This window comes from Lissotriton vulgaris, chromosome 5 (assembly GCF_964263255.1).
Source record: "Lissotriton vulgaris chromosome 5, aLisVul1.2, whole genome shotgun sequence".
Taxonomy (NCBI): Eukaryota; Metazoa; Chordata; class Amphibia; order Caudata; family Salamandridae; genus Lissotriton; species Lissotriton vulgaris.
The window spans coordinates 2,034,636,139-2,034,659,358 of NC_141693.1; the positions used below are offsets into that span (position 1 = coordinate 2,034,636,139).

The following is a 23,220-nucleotide window of genomic DNA, read 5'->3' on the forward strand; positions in this document are numbered from 1 at the left end:
GGAGGCAAATGTGATCGAGGTTCAAAATAAAGACTTTGGAGAACCATGGAGCCCACACATCGACCACGGTGATGCTACTGAATATGTACAAGAATGGAGAAGAGGCTTCTTCAAGGAAGGGTTAACAAGAGTCCAATCCCATCTCTGAATCGAGGAGTTCTGCCGAAAAAAGATAAAAACAGATCTCCTGTGTGACCCACCGCCATTGAAGCATGTCCATCAGTGTTAGAGCCGCCACTCATTCACATGTCGTTCTTAGAAGCCTTGAATTTTTGCTTCCTTGGTGTGTTTGAAGCAAAAGACACTGACAGTGCGTGATCGCACAAACTCCAGACCACGGTAAATCCAGGACCCTTATGGAAGAACACATGGGGCAGATTTACAATAGGTGGCGCATCCCTGCATATCAGCAGGGATGCGCCAGTTATTGTGCGTCACGGCTCCGCCACCATGGATGCGCCGCATAGACAATGTGGCGCACCATGGGACAAGAATAGGCAGATGCGTGATGCATCTGCTGCCGTAAAGATAGCGCATTGCTGGAGTTGCGTCGCAAGCGTGACGCAGCTCCTGCAAGGCTCGGAGGTGCCCGATGCCTAACATGCTGCATCAATCCTTATGCCTGCTTCAAGCAGGCGCAGGGTTTTGACGTAGCATGGCTGTAAAAGTGACTGAGTGAAATCTTGTAGATTTCACTCAGCCACTTTTAGGAGGCGTTCCTGCACCAGAACGCCCCTGCCCCTGCGCCAGAACGCCTACATGTGGCGCAGGGCTTTACAATATGAAGAATCTCACTAGCTGCTTTGCGTTGTAAATAACCCGCAGCATGGCGCTGGCTTTGCGCCGCCGCTGCATCACAAAAGTGACGCAAATGTGGTGTACAGGGCTTGTAAATCTGCCCCTGGGTCTGCGATAAAAATACAAGCCTGTCATCATGCAAAAAACATTCAGTCAAAGGGCTCATCTGTCATCAGACCTCAGCAGCAAAGGCCTTGCTGTCACCGTTCCCAAGAGAAATAGAATTACATCCATGATCAACTATTGCAGGTTTAGCCATTAAAGTTAATTAGTGTGTACATGTGCATCAGATCACACATGGGTATAGAGCCAGCAATCCAGACTTGAAAAGAACATGTGACCCGCTCTACATGTATCCTTGGAAAGCCTGCAAAGGGCTCTTCAGGCTTCCTTTGGACAGGATATGTTTACTGCCATGCCGTTGCCACGTCCTAATGTTCATGCAGCATTTCGACACATCAAAAACAGGGTGTTTCAGAGCCCCTAGTGTGCCTGCGAATACCGAGATGGTTACAAGACATTTTCACAGTCACTGTCAAGTCAGACCCTGTTAATTGAGCAACACAGATTCTGTACACAACTGTCAAAATGGGAGTTTCATGGAATGTTTGGTTCTTCTGGAGTATATCCACTTTCTGAGGGGAAAGGAGACGTGTCCCTCAAGAACCATTCCTTTCTCCCATGGGAGGGGATCTCTGTCCCTCTATCTCATGGGTGGGGAGATGGTGACCCCAAGATCTGTCCCTCTATCTCACTGGTGGGGAGATGGTGCCCCCAAGATCTGTCCCTCTATCTCATGGGTGGGGAGATGGTGCCCCCAAGATCTGTCCCTCTATCTCATGGGTGGGGAGATGGTGCCCCCAAGATCTGTCCCTCTATCTCACTGGTGGGGAGATGGTGCCCCCAAGATCTGCCCCTCTATCTCACTGGTGGGGAGATGGTGCCCCCAAGATCTGTCCCTCTATCTCACTGGTGGGGAGATGGTGCCCCCAAGATCTGTCCCTCTATCTCATGGGTGGGGAGATGGTGCCCCCAAGATCTGTCCCTCTATCTCACTGGTGGGGAGATGGTGCCCCCAAGATCTGTCCCTCTATCTCATGGGTGGGGAGATGGTGCCCCCAAGATCTGTCCCTCTATCTCACTAGTGGGGAGATGGTGCCCCCAAGATCTGTCCCTCTATCTCACGGGTGGGGAGATGGTGCTCCCAAGATCTGTCCCTCTATCTCATGGGTGGGGAGATGGTGCCCCCAAGATCTGTCCCTCTATCTCACTGGTGGGGAGATGGTGCCCCCAAGATCTGTCCCTCTATCTCATGGGTGGGGAGATGGTGCCCCCAAGATCTGTCCCTCTATCTCACTGGTGGGGAGATGGTGCCCCCAAGATCTGTCCCTCTATCTCACGGGTGGGGAGATGGTGCCCCCAAGATCTGTCCCTCTATCTCATGGGTGGGGAGATGGTGCCCCCAAGATCTGTCCCTCTATCTCACTGGTGGGGAGATGGTGCCCCCAAGATCTGTCCCTCTATCTCATGGGTGGGGAGATGGTGCCCCCAAGATCTGTCCCTCTATCTCATGGGTGGGGAGATGGTGCCCCCCCTATCTCATGGGTGGGGAGATGGTGCCCCCAAGATCTGTCCCTCTATCTCACTGGTGGGGAGATGGTGCCCCCAAGATCTGTCCCTCTATCTCACTGGTGGGGAGATGGTATCCCCAACCCCTTAGATGCGTTCCTCTCTGCCACAGGAGGCAAGGTGGTGCCCCTTCCAAGATCCATTCCTCACCTCAACAGGGATGGGGAAAGATGCCCACCATGGACCAGTTCCCCGCCTCCTCCAAAGATCTGTTCCTCGAGCCAATGGAAGGGGAGGTTTTGCTCCCGCCTCCCCCGCACCTCGAGAGGCAGCCTGTACTCCTCTCCAACGCAGGAGAGATGACGCAACAAGGATCACTTGAACAGAGTCATAGACCATCATTCCCAGGCCATCATCAAGATGAAAAAAACCGCGGGCGGCGGTTGTGATCCACGTAGATCTTCCAGCGGGGAGTCGCATCGGAGCAAATTTACTGAGCGTGAAGGTTTTCCCTCCTCCGCCAGCCCATGATGTTCGAAAACGGACATTTGAAAACTATTAGTCCCCCTTAATGAGGCGAGACGTTATGGAGATTCATCCATCTTAAGAACCTTTACAATTACCAGGTTGTATCTGTTGTTCCTTTTCTACACCTTAGGTTTGGACACCTTAGCGAGTGCCCACCAAGGAGTATGAATGAGTGCTTTGGTCCTGATGAATGCTGAGCTGACTTTGGGCTCGTTGGCAGAAACATATTGACCATCTTTATCTATCTGTCACTTTTGTAAGGACTTATTGGTTCAAGCTCACTCAACCAACTACTAGTCCTTTGTTTTTTCACTGTTTTTATCGGAGTTAGAGCTACCTTCTCAATAAAATCATTGGTTGATGAGTAGCCCACACTCTTTTTAAAAATCACTTTCTCAGACACTACTTGAGTCACTTTTCCCACCTTTGGGGAACCAATGAAGACAACTGGCTACTGACTTTTACAGTTGGTGCCTGAGGGTCCTTTTTCCACACTAAGCAAGTGCTCTCTACCTGTTCTTTAAATTTCAGAACTCTAAACTGGTAAAATGTACAACTTTATTCTCTTTTATATACTGGTTTTGTGCTTCATCTTTTTTGACTGTTTGATTTTGTCTGACACTCTTATGTTGATTGAAATACATCATCAAGATGAGCCAGATATTGAGAAGAGCATGTCCATCTCCTAAACACCAAGCTCACTGCTTCTCCAGTCTGCATCTTCCTGTCACAAGACTAATGCTTGCCGCTGAGGCTGATGCTCCTGGGAAGACAGTACAGGCTGCACAGAAAGGTGCAAAGGGACTTTCTGGAAGATCCACTTTTGTCTCATTTGATTTTCAAGGAACATGTAAAGCTGGTTCCCTCTCTCCAGAGCTCCCATAAACCAGAAGATGATAAGCCTGAGGGCACAGTGTATCCAGCATCCTTCTTAGGTGTGCAAACGGAGATAGATTCCCCTTAGTGGACTATGAAGACGGTGGATCTGTCTCAGCCGCAATCTGACACGACGGGGACACAAAGCACCATTAGTCTAAGTGTACCCCTGGGGTACATCACCCAAGGAGGTAGTGGCTGTAGGAAGATACTACGGCCATGTTTCAAGGCCTGCTAGTATCAGGAAGACACAACATCTGGGGCCAATACTACTTGCACAGGAAACCCAGGAGAGTTTCAGTAACAATCTCCAAGACTCTCTGCAAGGCTCTGAGACTTGTGCTGGGACTAAAGCGAATCACGTCTTTCCAAGCTGGAGTCCTTGAGCCCCTCACTGTATCAAGACAGCACATCTGCTCAATGCAGGTCATCTCAGATGGATTCCCTGTCACAGCTGTATCAAAATATAGACTACCAAGGGTTCATATGTCAATGCAACCAGCATCTGTCTGTACCACTCAATCCTTGGCAACCGCACTTATTGAGCTCACCGTCGGCTTGCCCAGCCTTCCAGAAGTGATCACTGACAGAGGAACCCCCTTTATATCAATATTATGGACAGAAGAGAATTTCTTGGAAGAAATGACGCCATGTTATTCTTTTGACTCACAAAATGACATCCAAATAGCCAGGGCAGATCAGGCAGCGGAATAGAACCGGTGTCACCGTGCTGAAGATGTATTGGAACAAAGCACACTCTATCACAAGTGTTGGCGCTTTCTTTCCTTCTCAGTGGCACCACCCTCAGAAGGTGCTCGTTTCCCTCGCAAGCCTTCCAATGGTATCAAAAGAGGACACCGAGTGATGTCTTTGGAACACCACGGAATGTCTCTTCATTCGCAGAAATCCAGGAATATTATGTAAACACATATCCATGACATCACAAGAATACTCTCAAGTTTTATAAAAATCCACGATTCTTTTGTTTCATTGTTGGACTTGGCCTTCTCTGCTGGGTCATCCCTGAACTTTTTGCCTTCCTCCAAAATTCTCTCTGACCTGTTTTTGTTGGTTTAATGACTCTGGGCACTTTACCACTGCTGACCAGTGCTAAAGTGCATATGCTCTCCCTACTGTAAAGTGTATATGTGATTGATTTCCATGATTGTCTTATTTGGTTTACTATCAGTTCCCAGTAGAGTGCACCAGGAGTGCCAGGGCTTGTAAATACAAATACTGCTAGTGGGCCTGCAGCGCTAGTTGCGCCACCCACAGAAGCAGCCTTAAAATGTGTCTAGGGTCTGCCACTGCAGAACCTGCGTGCAGTCTGGGACTGTCATGCTGGCTGGGCAAGTGCACACACTTGCCAGCCCCTAAACCTTCCCTTAACTTCATATTAGTCACCCCTATGGTAGGCCCTAGGGCAGGGTGCATTGTAAGCATAAGGTAGGACATGCCCTGATGTGTGTGGCATGTCCTAATAGTGAATTACAGCCATTTTCGTTTTTCACTATTGTAAGGCTACCTGTTCTCATAGGCCAGAATGAGCTGCTAGAATTATTACACTCTATAATCCCAGTAGGCTCAGGGAACATGGTAGGAAGTCAAGTTTAGTATGCCTGAACTCAGAATAATAAAATACTCCTTTTAGTAAAGTTTATTTTAATATCCTATGTTTGCAAATGCTACTTTTAGAAAGTTAGCATTTGCTTGCCTAACCATTTCAACCCGCCTCTGCTAGGATGTGCATCTGCTGTCTGGTTTCTGTGAGTGACAGGACTGGGGGATTCCAGGGGACAGTATGGGCTGCCAGGTGGTGAATAGAGGGATTACCCCCAGGATAGGTGGGAGAAGGGCCCCTTGACTCTGAATAGGGATGTTCTCTGCCACCACAATGCTGGCTCCACCCCGTGGAGAGCGTTTGATGTCCCTGCCCTGTTCTCTGAAAGAAGAAGCCAGAGTCTGCAAAACAAAGTACTCCAGAGCTGAATTGGACTATGCAAAGGCCCCCCTGGCCTGAAAGAACAAATGAAACTGCGTATAAAAAGAGGAGCTCTGCTCTTAAGAAACTAGATCCTGTTTTGACAGCGAAGAAACTCTGCCTGACTAGAAGGACCAATAGAAGCTGAAGGAGGAAAGACTGTCCCTGACCTGAAGGACTGGCCTGCAGTGGTGCCTTGCTGAGGAAGGAGAGGAAAAGACCAGAAAAGGCTTTGTTACATTTGTGCCTGAAACAATTTCCAAGGGCTTGATTTGAGCTTGCCCCTGAACTGAGCCCCAGGACCATTGGGCTCAATCCTGCCTGTACCCGTCTGTGCTGGGCCCTTGCGTTCTCTTCCCTTGCCGGAGCCATGACGACTGGTGCCCTCGCCCCCTCCTAAGGTCGTGAAAGCCGGGAGCCTGGCCGCCCCTGCCCGCTGAGAGCCCTTCTCAAGTTTGAGCCGCTCTCTCCCCGCTGGGCCGGGCCGCCTGCTCTCCTGTCACCTCGCCTGTTACGGAGCACGTGGTGCGCCTCTCACCCTCTCCCGCCGGAATTCGCACGGAGCGCATTTGATAGCCACGGACGACCCGTACTTCGACACGTACTCGGCCGCCCCGCTTTGCCCTCCTGCACTCGAAGGTCCGGGCCGCACTTCCAGAGCTTCTAGTACGTCGCGTACCCGAGGCCCCGTGCAGCGCTTGACTATCCGAGAACTCAAGTCTTCCGCAGATCCACAGGAACGGTCCCTGTAACGTGTACTGACAGAGTCCGGCTCGTACGCCGCTACTAGGACAAGTACGCCACGCACTTCCCAACGTACTAAGAAGAAGTACGCTCCACAGGCCTGAACGGCGCCTCGCCCCGTGAGCCGCTCTAAACCCCGGATCGCCCGCACCTCTCCACGCCATCCCGCACCCCCGCCTCACACCTAGAGGGGGCTCCGAGCCAGAGAGTTCAGCGGAGAACCGCCGGTCCGACCCGGGTCCGCCCTCAACTGTGGACGCACCTGCAACGCCTCGGACACCCACAGCAAGGTACAGTGTACCGTGAACTCGAGCCGGATTTCGCATCGGATCCAGGGTCTGCAACGTTTGTTTTCCCTGCCGGTTCCCACTTGCCAACGGGTCACTTCACCAGCGCGAAGCGCGCATTGACCCCCAGTGTACCTTGCTGAAAGAACTCTAAAAGAACACTTGCCTTTTTAAATCTTGTGGCCTCATTTTCTAAAGTTATATTGGTCTTGTGATAAAACTTGCACAGCATCATATTTTTACATAAAGTCTACGTATTTTTGATACAAATCTTATGTCTGGTGTTCATTTGTGGTGGGTCTGTGATTTTACTGTATATGGTCATAAATGCTTAACTCAACGAACGCCCTGAAGATTAGCCTTGTCTGCTCACGCCACACTACCTAGAGGGTGAGCAGGGGTTATTTTTAAGGAGTAGTTCCCTTACCCTGATTAGAGGAGAGGGTCCCTGTTTGCCACAAGTACATACCTTTGCCAACCAGAGACCCCCAATTCTAACATTCATCAATACTGTTTATTTCCTTCTGCTTCACAGAAACCTTGCGATAAGTAGCTTGACCCTAAGCCTACTTCCAAACCATGAGATGAGACACTTCACCCTCAGCCTGCTTCCAAACCATGAGATGAGACACTTCACCCTCAGCCTGCTTCCAAACCATAAGATGAGACGCTTCGCCCTCAGCCTGCTTCCAAACCATGAGATGAGAAGCTTCGCCCTCAGCCTGCTTCCAAACCATGAGATGAGACACTTCACCCTCAGCCTGCTTCCAAACCATGAGATGAAACACTTCACCCTCAGCCTGCTTCCAAACCATGAAATGAGACACTTTACCCTCAGCCTGCTTCCAAACCATGAGATGAGAAGCTTCGCCCTCAGCCTGCTTCTTAACCAAGAGATGAGAAGCTTCGCCCTCAGCCTGCTTCCAAACCATGATATGAGAAGCTTCGCCCTCAGCCTGCTTCCAAACCATGAGATGAGAAGCTTCGCCCTCAGCCTGCTTCCAAGCTTCGCCCTCAGCCTGCTTCCAAACCATGAGATGAGAAGCTTCTCCCTCAGCCTGCTTTAAAACCATGAGGTGAGGCGCTTCTCCCTCAGCCTGCTTCCAAACCATGAGATGAGGAGATTCTCCCTCAGCCTGCTTCCAAAGCATGAGATGAGGCGCTTCTCCCTCAGCCTGCTTCCAAAGCATGAGATGAGGCGCTTCGCCCTCAGCCTGTTTCCAAACCATGAGATGAGAAGCTTTGCCCTCAGCCTGCTTCCAAGCTTCGCCCTCAGCCAGCTTCCAAACCATGAGATGAAACACTTCACCCTCAGCCTGCTTCCAAACCATGAAATGAGACACTTTACCCTCAGCCTGCTTCCAAACCATGAGATTTGAAGCTTCGCCCTCAGCCTGCTTCTTAACCAAGAGATGAGAAGCTTCGCCCTCAGCCTGCTTCCAAACCATGAGATGAGAAGCTTCGCCCTCAGCCTGCTTCCAAACCATGAGATGAGAAGCTTCGCCCTCAGCCTGCTTCCAAGCTTCGCCCTCAGCCTGTTTCCAAAGCATGAGATGTGGCGCTTCTCCCTCAGCCTGCTTCCAAACCATGAGATGAGGCGCTTCGCCCTCAGCCTGTTTCCAAACCATGAGATGAGAAGCTTTGCCCTCAGCCTGCTTCCAAGCTTCGCCCTCAGCCTGCTTCCAAACCATGAGATGAGAAGCTTTGCACTCAGCCTGCTTCCAAGCTTCGCCCTCAGCCTGCTTCCAAACCATGAGATGAGAAGCTGTGCCCTCAGCCTGCTTCCAAGCTTCGTCCTCAGCCTGCTTTCAAACCATGAGATGAGAAGCTTCGCCCTCAGCCTGCTTCCAAACCATGAGATGAGAAGCTTCGCCCTCAGCCTGCTTCTAAACCATGAGATGAGAAGCTTCGCCCTCAGCCTGCTTCTAAACCATGAGATGAGAAGCTTCGCCCTCAGCCTGCTTCTAAACCATGAGATGAGGCGCTTCGCCCTCGGCCTGCTTCCAAACCATGAGATGAGAAGCTTCACCCTCAGCCTGCTTCCAAGCTTCGCCCTCAGCCTTCTTCCAAGCTTCGCCCTCAGCCTGCTTCCAAGCTTCGCCCTCAGCCTGCTTCCAAACCATGAGATGAGAAGCTTCGCCCTCAGCCTGCTTCTAAACCATGAGATAAGGCGCTTCGCCCTCAGCCTGCTTCCAAACCATGAGATGAGAAGCTTCACCCTCAGCCTGCTTCCAAGCTTCGCCCTCAGCCTTCTTACAAGCTTCGCCCTCAGCCTGCTTCCAAACCATGAGATGAGAAGCTTCTCCCTCAGCCTGCTTCCAAACCATGAGATGAGGCGCTTCTCCCTCAGCCTGCTTCCAAACCATGAGATGAGAAGCTTTGCCCTCAGCCTGCTTCCAAACCATGAGATGAGAAGCTTCACCCTCAGCCTGCTTCCAAGCTTCGCCCTCAGCCTTCTTACAAGCTTCGCCCTCAGCCTGCTTCCAAACCATGAGATGAGAAGCTTCTCCCTCAGCCTGCTTCCAAACTGAGGAAAATTAAATTTTTGGTCATGTTCTGTTCCCTAGCGCGTACCCCACCGACTCCAGGTACCAGCTTAAAGTGCATGTAACTTCCCTCCTGTGCCAGCTATGAAGACGCAAATACATTTGCGTCCACCGTTAACATGTCCTCTTTCAGATCCACCCTGAATGGATTATATAGTCCGTTCCTAAGTATGCTATGCCACCGTCTTTTTGTAGTACACTTTACATGTTTTCCTGCTCTAGCCGAGTAGGCCCTGAATTTCTGCCATCGAACCTCTTTTGTGGCTCCTGACTCTGGCAGCCTCTGCCCAGGCTACCTCTGTACCCGTGAACTCTGACTTACTTTCAGCGCGGCCCCTCGCGCTCAGCTCAAGCCTGCTTTCTGCCAAGACTGACTATAACCTTCGAGTTATCTGTTCCGCTCCCCGAGAATACATTCCTGCCTACTAGATCCTGTAAACATCCTCCCCAGCTGCAGAGCCAAAGGGCCGACCTGTCTCAATGCAAGTAATTCATAGCCTCTGTTGCCATACTTCCACGGAAGGCCCCGTGCCCCACGCTTCACATGTAGACATTTAGGCGCTTATACACGCATCCACAGTTAGCATAGAATAGCTTCTGCCCTAGAGACCTTTTCGCCCAGATAGTATAGTTCCTAAACATCAGATATCAGATATGATAGAAGTACAAGTTGATCTGACATGCCAGACTTCTGTCTCTTTCCGTCAGTGTAAATGACAAGTCCCCTGCACCCCGTCAATCACACGTCATGCAGCTGCGCGCGCATCCAAGCTTCCGATTTCTGCTGACATCGCAACAATTCTGTTAGCACCACCCCTTGGTGCCACCCACTTGCGTCACCTATCAGTGACGTTTCTAGCACACACCTCTAGTTCACGCCTAGTTCACGCCTCTTGACTACGTATTAGTATCACGTGTATACTGTTATCTTGTCTTCTCTCAGCTGTTACGCCTCTTACATTATTCTTTATGATATGAATTAAGTATATAAGTTATGTACTGTCAATAAAATATAGCGCTCTATCCCTTCTGACACCCCTGTGGTGGTCAGAACATGATATCCTGATCAAGACCATTCCTTTATGAGGAATAAAACCCTTAGAAACTCTAACACCACGGACTCTGTCTTTTTTCATTCTGATTGAGTTATTATTGATTAAGTACTTATCTGCATAGAAATTAAGAGAGTAAATTAATTATTTACGTCATTTTGGCGCCCGAACAGGGACCCCTCCCCCACCTCACGCGCCGGTTGGTGCGTTGCAAGCTATGTCCCCTGCCATCAGTTAGATGGAACAAACGCGTACTGGCAGGATTTCCTGCATCTCCCTCTGACCCACGGAGGTGACGAAGACTGCGATCAGTGCCCAGACGAGGCGGTGAGGAGTGCGGAGGATCCCGACCAGAGCCTAGCCGAAAGAAGCAAGGTCCGAGGTGTCAAGAGGCCCACCAGGTTTCCGAAGTTTTCCGAAGTTTTCCGAAGTTTTCCGAAGTTTTCCGAAATACCGAGTCGAGTCCAGTCGAGTTTTCCGAGGCCTTCTGTTTCCGTGCTTCCCGGTGAGTACCATTGCTGGGTCGTATCTAGACGGGTTTGGGTTCGCAAGTCCGGTCTGCACTGTTTTAGGCAGTGTATCTGTACTGTTTAGCAGTATATCTAGTATTCCGAATTTCTGCACTGTTACACCAGTGTATCTGTACTGTTGAGCAGTACATCCAGTATAGGGGGGTAGTCATCTATGTCTTCAATGTCCTTATGTGATTAATGTTGTGGTATGAATGTGACTGTTTAAACGTGTATTATTGTGTTTCTCGTATAGCCTAGCTGTCAAGAGTATTAAGGAATAAGGATTGAACATTCAGTAATAAGTAAGCAAAATGCCGTTTTTCAACAAGTTAAAGCAGATAGGAACTAGGAAAGGGATACTGGAGGAAGAAATTCCTATTCCCCCTAGGGACACTCCCGGCAATTTTATGTACAACAAGCATGGCATAGATGCCATATTATATCTAGATTTATGGGCCGATTACACCAAACACCTAGACGAAAGACACAGATGGCCTGTTACCGGAACATGGGATGCCGAGTGCATCATGAGGGTAGAAGAAGCATTATGGAAAAAGAAAGCTAGACAATCTCAGAAAGACGCCATAGAATTTTGGCGTAAGGAATCACGTAAGCGTGCTGACAAAGCACTCCGTAGAGAAGACAGACTTAAAGAATCAGAGAAAGACCAAGAAAACGAATTAGTTACTGAAGGGATCCGAGTAAAAACAGAACAAATAGACCGTGCCCGAAATAATCTTGTAAACGGTATGTATCTTGCAGCAGATGGCACATCTGAAGCCCTATCAGAAATACCGAAAAACTTACCGAAACCATTAGTTCCAACTAAAGTAATGCATAAAACTACTAAAGACATATTCCTAAATTCATATTTAGAGGATGTAGCACCAGCCTACACCAATCTGCCTGTTCGTGCCCTGCCTACTGACAGGGATGGGGGTGGCATTACGCCCCCAGATCCGGTTCCGCCGGGACCGCGACAGACCTCCCCTGTTCCGCCAGCTCCGCCGCTTCCCGCACTCAAGACTGACCTACCGAAACCAGTCCTACCTGATCCTACTAAACGACAAATTCAAGTTCAGATCCAGACTCCGCGGAGAGATAATGCCCAAGCATCCGCCTCAGGAGGTGCGACTGCGGGTCCTCAGACCCCGCCATTGATACACAGATTCAATTTAAGAGACACGCAGAATCCTTTCCAGTCTCCCCACTCAGTACAGTCTCCCCATTTGTCGCGTCTTGACGCATTAAAAGAAAACATGTCAGTTTGCAGATATGATCCAGTCCCCGGAAAAAACGATTTAATGATATTAGCATCACTACGATTAAGATCTGCCACCGATAGCTTGCTATGCTATGTAGGAATGAAGGAACGTCTCGACAGACTATATGAGTTTATACAGACAGGGAAAGACCCTGACAGTGTCAAAGATGCCATGCATAAACAGAAAGTTGACATTCAAGCCCAGATATTACGATTTTTCATAAATTGTCTAATAAGAGAACGAGACAGGCCCGAGACAGATCAAAGTGAATTAGACGGACTAAACAAGTGGGGTCAAAATATAGCCGAAGGAAAACATGATAGGGGGAATTGCATAGCCAGTATGTCCCAGAAGATTAGAAAGGCAGTGTTAACTGCACATCGGGAAGAAAATGATAAAGCTTCCTCCGAGGAGGAAGAAGAACATGAAGCACCAGGAAGGTCTACAGATACTATAGCGTATGTAGGTAAAGGAAACTACCTTAGGAAAGGTATTCGTCCGGAAAGCAAGAGAGTACTTTTCTCTGCTTTAACAAATCCGAATTCTTCTGAACATCAGTTCCAGGAAACTGATAAAAGGCTTCGAGACCGAATGGGGTACCATGTACTCAATTCTATGGATGAACAAGAACTAGCCCGGTCAGCCGTGTTATGGGCCGAAAACCCAGACATATATATTGATGATACGTTAGTGCAGACATTCTTGAACCTTTCCCCAGAAGAACAGAAAATAGCAGGTGTATACATGATTCAGCACCTCCTCATCAAGTTCAGAAACCATCATTCCGATCCAGGGCCCTTACACGAAACATTAGAAGCACTACTCATGGATAGATGGAGAGGTTTCAGTACCAAATTAATACAAATAATTTTAGAACGACGACGTAAGTATAACACCTTCATAAGCTCTGAATATGTTCCCCCGCCGCCTCCAGAAAGAAAAACGTATCACATGCAATGCGGTAGTGGCATTGAAAGTCAGAACCCCTTACGAGAAGTACACCCAGTTATGGGTGCAGATCAAGTCTTGAAACGTGTGTATGTTCACACACCACTGACTAAGTTAGAACTGTTAGAAATGAAGAAATTAGTCCCGTGTCATGATAAAGACCCTGCAGGTTTTCACAGAGAGCTCAAAGACATGTTACTGATTGGAGATTACACGTATGATGATATTATGAAAATGTTAAAAGTACTGTTGCCCACGGGCATTTACGAGAAACTAAAGGAAAAGGATTGGGAGGTGGGAGAGTCAAAGATAGCATGGGCAGAAATAGAAGACGAAGAAAGCAAACGAATCCCAGGGGTAGGCCTTGGGGATAGGACTAAAGCATTACCAGGTTTGATAGTACAGGTTTTGCCAAGATTATTGACAACTAGAAAGGAGGACTGGGATGCAATCTCGTCCTGTAAACAGAAACAAGATGAAGATACTAGTGACTTCTATTCCAGATTCGAGAAATGTTTCATTATAAATAGTGGCCTACAACCTAGTAGCGAGTCATATCCACACCTTTTTGTATCAAAATTAGTAGAGAATTCCCTACCATTAGTCAAAAATAGAGTGTACAAAGTTGAAAGTACTTGGCAGGCAAATACGCCATCCCAGATGCTACAAATGTTACAATATCACCAGAACAGAATTAGGGAAGAACAAGATCAGGAACAGAAACGTATGAAAGACACGAAAATGAAAATGCTAGTAGCTCAGACAGTCCCAGCCGACGGTCAAAGAAAAGGTGGGGCCCAGACTAATCATTCTGCAGCTCCCGTTAAAGGGACATGTAATTACTGCAAGCAGCCAGGTCATTACGTACATGAATGTCCAGTCCTGAAACACAACATCGCAACAGGTAAAACTAAAGAAAGACCGCATCCGCCTAGACATGAACATGGTCATCAACAGACCTCACAGAATGAACAGCCAATGCAGAATACACAGCCTATGCATGCTCCACCCCACCCAGCACAGACAGTAGCCGTACCACAGCCACAGCCCATTGCCGCGACTCAGCAAGTCTCACAACAGATGTACCAGTATGCCCAATCTGCATATCCAGATTACCCCCGATACACATGAAACAGCCTAGAGAGGGAAGGTGGTTTGCCTCTTATTGAAATTCCTGTAGATCAAGAAGGTCCTTATGTACACAGTCACGTATTGGGAAAAGACAGAAAGTTTTTAATAGACACAGGGGCAAGTCGCACTACAATCAGTCACAATGAAGTCCCAGGGGCACCCCTCTCAGGCTCACAGAATGTTTCCCTTGGTTTTTCAGGACAGCCTATTGTAAATGAAGTATCAGAACCAGTACCATTAGCTGTGGGTCCATTATCCCGAGTTACAGATTTGTTACTAACAAAATCATGTCCAGAAAATCTGTTAGGAATTAAAACACTGAAGGCTCTAGGAGCTATAATATGCTGTTCCCCGGAGGGAGTCAGACTCTTTCTACGGGATTTCAAGGGTCATTATGTTTTACGTGATTTTGATGTCAGATTGAAAAATGTACCAGACCACTTATGGGCAAAAGGCCCAGCTGATGTAGGTTGTATGCATATCACTCCATACCGTGTTACACTCAAGACAGGAGTTGTCCTACCCAGAATCAGACAATACAAGTTACCACCCGATGCTGTAGTGGCTTTACTGAAAATCATTGAAGAGCTTATTGCCCAGGGGGTGGTCGTAGAGACCGACTCCAATATCTGTAATTCACCCATCATTCCAATTCTTAAACGTACAGACCGCAATGCACCGCCAGTATATCGGCTGGTGATTGATCTTCGAGAGCTGAACAAATGCATTGTACCACAGTATCCTGTGGTCCCCGATATCTCCTCCCTATTGACTGCTATTGATTCAGAAGCAACGTTCTTTACTGTAATTGACCTCAAGAACGCTTTCTTCAGTGTACCTATTGATCCGGAGAGCCAATACCTCTTCGGATTCAGTTTAAATGGACGAAGTTTCAAATTTTCCCGCGCACCTCAAGGATTTACAGAAAGCCCCAGCATCTATAGTCAAGCACTGAAAAGACAACTAGATTGTATTCAAATGCCAGTTCATACCGCTTTACTGCAATACGTCGATGATCTGCTGATCACCGCACGAAGTGAGCCCGAATGTGAACAAGCATCGTTAACAGTTTTGCATTTCCTGGCCGACAAGGGACACAAGGTGTCTCCTTCGAAGCTACAATTCTGTGTTCAGCAAGTTGTGTACTTGGGACACTTGCTGTCCAAAGTGGGGAGACAGCTCACTCCCGATCGCATTCAGTTAATTGTAAATATGCCACGACCCCAGACACAAAAGGAAGTGCGGGCCTTCATAGGCCTCACCTCGTACTGCAGACAATGGATTCCTCAATATGCATTTCTAGCTAAACCACTCATCCAGTTAACGACGCAGGAGGTAGCAACTTCCATTGCCCTCCCTTGGACTCAGGAACATACACAAGCCTTTGAGGAATTAAAGAAAGCATTATGCCAAGCACCAGTTTTAGCGACACCATGTTACAGCAAACCGTTTACACTCTTTGTTACAGAACGTGATGGTACAGCATTGTCTGTCCTCACTCAAGATCAAGCAGGTTCACATAAGCCTTGCGCTTATTTTTCAAGTACATTGGATTCAGTAGCCCAGGCACTCCCTGCGTGCTTAAAGTCGGTAGCAGCAACAGCGTTAGCAATCAGACAGAGCGACTCAATTGTTCTAGGTCATCAGTTAACACTACAAGTCCCACATTCTGTAGAGGTTCTGTTAAACAGAACCCAGACTCAACACTTGACTATAGCCCGACTGACAGGTTACGAATTGACATTATTCCAGCCACACATAGAAATCAGACGCTGCAGTATCCTGAACCCAGCAACACTGTTACCTACAGTTATGACAGATCCAGCTCCGCATGATTGCATAGAGATCATTAATGCAGTAACAAAGCCCCGACGAGATTTAACAGATGTTCCATTGACAAATCCAGACCTGACACTTTATGTAGATGGTTCATGCATGAGAACAAGTACAGGAGAGTTAGTGGCCGCGTATGCAGTGACCACTGAAACTGAAGTTAAAGAAACACATCGTATTGATACACTGTCTGCTCAAGCAGCAGAGCTCATCGCTCTGACCCGAGCCTGTATTCTAGCCAAGAACAGAAATGTCAACATATACACAGATTCCCGTTATGCGTTCGGAGTCGTACACGACTTCGGCATGCTGTGGCAAGAACGAGGTTTTCTGACCTCTCATGGTGCCAAGATACAACACGGTCCTCTCATTCAAGCACTGTTAGAAGCAATACATCTGCCTTCAGCCATATCCGTCATGAAGTGTAAAGCACATACTAAAGTCACAGATTCTGTGTCCCAGGGTAACGACCTGGCAGACCAGACAGCAAAACATACAGCACTGACTCACACTCAGACAAATGATACGACAAAGACAGCAGATCCGACAAACTGTATGACAGTCAGGGATCCCACACTAGATGTTATTGACATTCAGACACATGCTACTCCAGAAGAAATAAAGAAATGGATTGAACTAGGAGGGATCCAGACAGATCAAGGTTGGATGACGAAGGGAAAATCTACATGGTTTCTCCCTGACTCTATGGTTCAAGTCATGATAAATACAGCACATAGTCCGGCACATCTAGGAGAGAAAGCAATGTTAGACAGTTTGCAAAATCTCTGGAACAATAAACACTTACGAGCAGCCGCAAAACAGAAAGTGCGTACTTGCATGATCTGTTGTCAGTTCAATCCAGGTGAAAGCGTCCCTGTAGAGCAAGGTGGATTTCATCCTCCCGATCACCCTTTTGAAGTCCTCCAGATGGATTATATCCAGATGGACCGTTGTCGAGGATTTAAATATGTTCTCGTAGTTGTCTGTGCTCTGTCCCGCTGGACCGAAGCATACCCAGTCTCAGATTACACTGCTCCGACCACTGCCAAGCAGTTGGTTCGTGAATTCTTCCCACGATACGGCCTGCCTCGTGTCGTGTACTCAGATAACGGTCAGCCATTCTCATCTGCCTTAATGAAAGAAGTTTCTTTATTACTGGGATACCAGTGGAAGTTCCATTGTGTCCGACATCCAGAAGCCGCAGGCCTTGTTGAGAGGCATAACCAGACACTAAAGATCCGCCTTGCCAAAATATGTCAGGAGAAAGGGGTCGACTGGATAGTCGCCCTGCCAGTGGCACTATTCTACATGAGAATGGTCGCCCATTCGAGATCAGGGCTATCCCCGTACGAGGTGGTCTTTGGAAGACCACCGAATATGTGGGGGACGCCCATTCCAAAAAAGATTACTGATGTTGATTCTAACATGTTGACAGATTACCTTGCCTCCTTGATGTCTGCACTCCAATCATGTCGTTCACAGGTTGCCGCAGCCTTCCCTGACAACACCGATGTAAAGCCACACGACGTCCGTCCTGGTGATACGGTACTCGTCCGAAACTTCGACAGAAAAAGTCCGCTGGAGCCCCGCTGGAAGTCTCCGAAGACCGTACTGCTTACAACAAGGACGGCCGTTAAAATCGAAGGAAGAAAGGGGTGGGTCCATACGAGTCATATAAAAAAAATTTCTGGACTGAAACGTGACCGAGACTCGTCCACCCCCACCAAAGACTGTGTCGAACAGAAAGACTTTACAGAATCTGAACGAGAAAAAACTCCTCAAGAAATTTATCGCATGAAATTACGATCTAGCAAGTCAGACAGTTTAATTGTTTAAGTCCTCCCCTAGGTGAATCGGTTAAATAGTTTCTGACATGTATCCCCTAGATCGAGATAGAGAGAGAGAAGCAAAGAAACGTACATATTGTAAATCACTTCGTAGTCACTGCATAGTGACACTAATAATCATGTTTATTCTCAGTGTTTTAATTATCATTACTAGCATCCTATTGCCTATCTATTACCCTATTTTCAAGCGTGAACAATCTGCTTACAATGTATCTGCTGAACACACTTTTAGTGAGTTACCTCCTCACGAGCTTTCCTACAGACTTGCGCTGCGCAACAACACATTCATTAGTATGTTACATCATTCTCATCAAACTAACAATGCTACAAATTGCTGGATATGTGGCCGACTCCCTCCCTACCAGAATTACAAGGGAGCTCTGCCTCTCTTTCCGTACCCGTTCACTCACAATGGCTCCTGCGGAGCATGGTTTAAAATAATTAATTCTTTAGATCCCGACATTGCTGTTTTCGATGGAGGCTGGGTTTGGGGAAATCTGAACTTAGTCCTACTAGATGTCTGTTACCCAGATAAGGAGGGACTCCCCACTAGAATAGGAACTGATCTAGAAAATGAAGTATATGGATTAGGTAATTATACAATTAGCCTTATGATTCTTACTGTCGAATCCGAAGCCACACCAGTTCTACCCATTATGTCAGTACTGCCAGTCACTGGTGAATTATGTATCAAGAAGAAAGGTTCAGTACACTTAGGTCATAGTAAATGCACCACTGTGGTCGAATCCAGTGATCATGGAAAATCGTCTTTTAAAGCTATCAGTCACTCTTACTTTGTTTGTGGTCATACCGCATACATTCGTCTACCTCCAGATTGGGATGGTACCTGTTATATTGCATTCCTTCTGCCACCTGTTTTTCTAGCTCCTCCTGATTACCATAGAAATACCAATCTAGTAAAGAATAGACCCAGAAGAGATATCGCACTTGTCGACTACACAGAAACGGCATGGGAACAGTACACCGATTTTAATAAAGGATTCTTTTTCTTTTTAGGCCCTGTCCAGAATAGTAAATTAATACGCAGATTAACTAGAACACTTGAAGCAGTAGTGAATGAAACTGCCTTCGCCTTAGGTAACCTAACAGAAGAGCAGTCCGCCATGCGGGTTGTTGTCCTTCAGAATCGTCTTGTAATTGACGTCATCTTGGCAGATAGAGGTGGAGCCTGTAAGGTCATCGGGTCAAGTTGCTGTGTTTTTATACCACAAAACGCACCATCTGTATATCAAGCTATCACCCGTCTTCATAAAATTGCAAATCAGATACATCAGAATCCAGGCACCTGGACTTGGTCCGGTTGGTTCTGGACAACATTAACAGCTTGAGGATGGAAGATCCTATCCTTCCTAGGCATTGGCCTAGTCCTAGTATTCAGTTGCTGCCTGTGCCTGCAGTGTGGGCCAGCGATTTGTGGACTGTGTGCCACCTCTTGTATTGAACACTCCAGTTTTCTCTCAAAACGTAAACGAAAGAAAGAAGAACGAATGATGTTGCAAGAACAAACTGATCGATTCATGAGGATCGATATTTCATGAAGGGTCCGTAGGGAACAAGGAGGGAATGAGGAAAATTAAATTTTTGGTCATGTTCTGTTCCCTAGCGCGTACCCCACCGACTCCAGGTACCAGCTTAAAGTGCATGTAACTTCCCTCCTGTGCCAGCTATGAAGACGCAAATACATTTGCGTCCACCGTTAACATGTCCTCTTTCAGATCCACCCTGAATGGATTATATAGTCCGTTCCTAAGTATGCTATGCCACCGTCTTTTTGTAGTACACTTTACATGTTTTCCTGCTCTAGCCGAGTAGGCCCTGAATTTCTGCCATCGAACCTCTTTTGTGGCTCCTGACTCTGGCAGCCTCTGCCCAGGCTACCTCTGTACCCGTGAACTCTGACTTACTTTCAGCGCGGCCCCTCGCGCTCAGCTCAAGCCTGCTTTCTGCCAAGACTGACTATAACCTTCGAGTTATCTGTTCCGCTCCCCGAGAATACATTCCTGCCTACTAGATCCTGTAAACATCCTCCCCAGCTGCAGAGCCAAAGGGCCGACCTGTCTCAATGCAAGTAATTCATAGCCTCTGTTGCCATACTTCCACGGAAGGCCCCGTGCCCCACGCTTCACATGTAGACATTTAGGCGCTTATACACGCATCCACAGTTAGCATAGAATAGCTTCTGCCCTAGAGACCTTTTCGCCCAGATAGTATAGTTCCTAAACATCAGATATCAGATATGATAGAAGTACAAGTTGATCTGACATGCCAGACTTCTGTCTCTTTCCGTCAGTGTAAATGACAAGTCCCCTGCACCCCGTCAATCACACGTCATGCAGCTGCGCGCGCATCCAAGCTTCCGATTTCTGCTGACATCGAGATAGAGAGAGAGAAGCAAAGAAACGTACATATTGTAAATCACTTCGTAGTCACTGCATAGTGACACTAATAATCATGTTTATACTGTTTATTTCCTTCTGCTTCACAGAAACCTTGCGATAAGTAGCTTGACCCTAAGCCTACTTCCAAACCATGAGATGAGACACTTCACCCTCAGCCTGCTTCCAAACCATGAGATGAGACACTTCACCCTCAGCCTGCTTCCAAACCATAAGATGAGACGCTTCGCCCTCAGCCTGCTTCCAAACCATGAGATGAGAAGCTTCGCCCTCAGCCTGCTTCCAAACCATGAGATGAGACACTTCACCCTCAGCCTGCTTCCAAACCATGAGATGAAACACTTCACCCTCAGCCTGCTTCCAAACCATGAAATGAGACACTTTACCCTCAGCCTGCTTCCAAACCATGAGATGAGAAGCTTCGCCCTCAGCCTGCTTCTTAACCAAGAGATGAGAAGCTTCGCCCTCAGCCTGCTTCCAAACCATGATATGAGAAGCTTCGCCCTCAGCCTGCTTCCAAACCATGAGATGAGAAGCTTCGCCCTCAGCCTGCTTCCAAGCTTCGCCCTCAGCCTGCTTCCAAACCATGAGATGAGAAGCTTCTCCCTCAGCCTGCTTTCAAACCATGAGGTGAGGCGCTTCTCCCTCAGCCTGCTTCCAAACCATGAGATGAGGAGCTTCTCCCTCAGCCTGCTTCCAAAGCATGAGATGAGGCGCTTCTCCCTCAGCCTGCTTCCAAAGCATGAGATGAGGCGCTTCGCCCTCAGCCTGTTTCCAAACCATGAGATGAGAAGCTTTGCCCTCAGCCTGCTTCCAAGCTTTGCCCTCAGCCAGCTTCCAAACCATGAGATGAAACACTTCACCCTCAGCCTGCTTCCAAACCATGAAATGAGACACTTTACCCTCAGCCTGCTTCCAAACCATGAGATTTGAAGCTTCGCCCTCAGCCTGCTTCTTAACCAAGAGATGAGAAGCTTCGCCCTCAGCCTGCTTCCAAACCATGAGATGAGAAGCTTCGCCCTCAGCCTGCTTCCAAACCATGAGATGAGAAGCTTCGCCCTCAGCCTGCTTCCAAGCTTCGCCCTCAGCCTGTTTCCAAAGCATGAGATGAGGCGCTTCTCCCTCAGCCTGCTTCCAAACCATGAGATGAGGCGCTTCGCCCTCAGCCTGTTTCCAAACCATGAGATGAGAAGCTTTGCCCTCAGCCTGCTTCCAAGCTTCGCCCTCAGCCTGCTTCCAAACCATGAGATGAGAAGCTTTGCACTCAGCCTGCTTCCAAGCTTCGCCCTCAGCCTGCTTCCAAACCATGAGATGAGAAGCTTTGCCCTCAGCCTGCTTCCAAGCTTCGTCCTCAGCCTGCTTTCAAACCATGAGATGAGAAGCTTCGCCCTCAGCCTGCTTCCAAACCATGAGATGAGAAGCTTCGCCCTCAGCCTGCTTCTAAACCATGAGATGAGAAGCTTCACCCTCAGCCTGCTTCCAAGCTTCGCCCTCAGCCTTCTTACAAGCTTCGCCCTCAGCCTGCTTCCAAACCATGAGATGAGAAGCTTCTCCCTCAGCCTGCTTCCAAACCATGAGATGAGGCGCTTCTCCCTCAGCCTGCTTCCAAACCATGAGATGAGACACTTCGCCCTCTGCCTGTTTCTAAACCATGAGATGAGACACTTCACCCTCAGCCTGCTTCTAAACCATGAGATGAGACACTTCGCCCTCTGCCTGCTTCCAAACCATGAGATGAGAAGCTTCGCCCTCAGCCTGCTTCCAAACCATGAGATGAGAAGCTTCACCCTCAGCCTGCTTCCAAGCTTCGCCCTCAGCCTGCTTCCAAGCTTCGCCCTCAGCCTGCTTCCAAGCTTCGCCCTCAGCCTGCTTCCAAACCATGAGATGAGAAGCTTCTCCCTCAGCCTGTTTCCAAACCATGAGATGAGGCGCTTCTCCCTCAGCCTGCTTACAAACCGTGAGATGAGAAGCTTTGCCCTCAGCCTGCTTCTAAACCATGAGATGAGAAGCTTCTCCCTCAGCCTGCTTCCAAACCATGAGATGAGGCGCTTCTCCTTCAGCCTGCTTCCAAACCATGAGATGAGGCGCTTCTCCCTCAGCCTGCTTCCAAACCATGAGATGAGAAGCTTCACCCTCAGCCTGCTTCCAAGCTTCGCCCTCAGCCTGCTTCCAAGCTTCGCCCTCAGCCTGCTTCCAAGCTTCGCCCTCAGCCTGCTTCCAAACCATGAAATGAGACACTTTACCCTCAGCCTGCTTCCAAACCATGAGATTTGAAGCTTCGCCCTCAGCCTGCTTCTTAACCAAGAGATGAGAAGCTTCGCCCTCAGCCTGCTTCCAAACCATGAGATGAGAAGCTTCTCCCTCAGCCTGCTTCCAAACCATGAGATGAGGCGCTTCTCCCTCAGCCTGCTTACAAACCATGAGATGAGAAGCTTTGCCCTCAGCCTGCTTCTAAACCATGAGATGAGAAGCTTCTCCCTCAGCCTGCTTCCAAACCATGAGATGAGGCGCTTCTCCCTCAGCCTGCTTCCAAACCATGAGATGAGAAGCTTCACCCTCAGCCTGCTTCCAAGCTTCGCCCTCAGCCTGCTTCCAAGCTTCGCCCTCAGCCTGCTTCCAAGCTTCGCCCTCAGCCTGCTTCCAAACCATGAGATGAGAAGCTTTGCCCTCAGCCTTCTTCCAAACCATGGGATGAGAAGCTACGCCCTCAGCCTTCTTCCAAACCATGGGATGAGAAGCTACGCCCTCAGCCTGCTTCCAAACATTGAGATGAGAAGCTTCGCCCTCAGCCTGCTTCCAAGCTTCGCCCTCAGCCTGCTTCCAAACCATGAGATGAGGCGCTTCGCCCTCAGCCCGCTTCCAAACCATGAGATGAGAAGCTTTGCC

At 48.4% G+C, this 23,220-nt stretch overlaps 1 protein-coding gene across 1 annotated transcript in view; it reads right to left on the minus strand.

Annotated features, from left to right (window-relative positions):
• The window catches only part of COL27A1 (collagen type XXVII alpha 1 chain), a 1,047,548-nt gene that overhangs the window by 305,471 nt on the left and 718,857 nt on the right, over positions 1-23,220 (minus strand). The gene's annotated exons all lie outside the window — the stretch shown is intronic.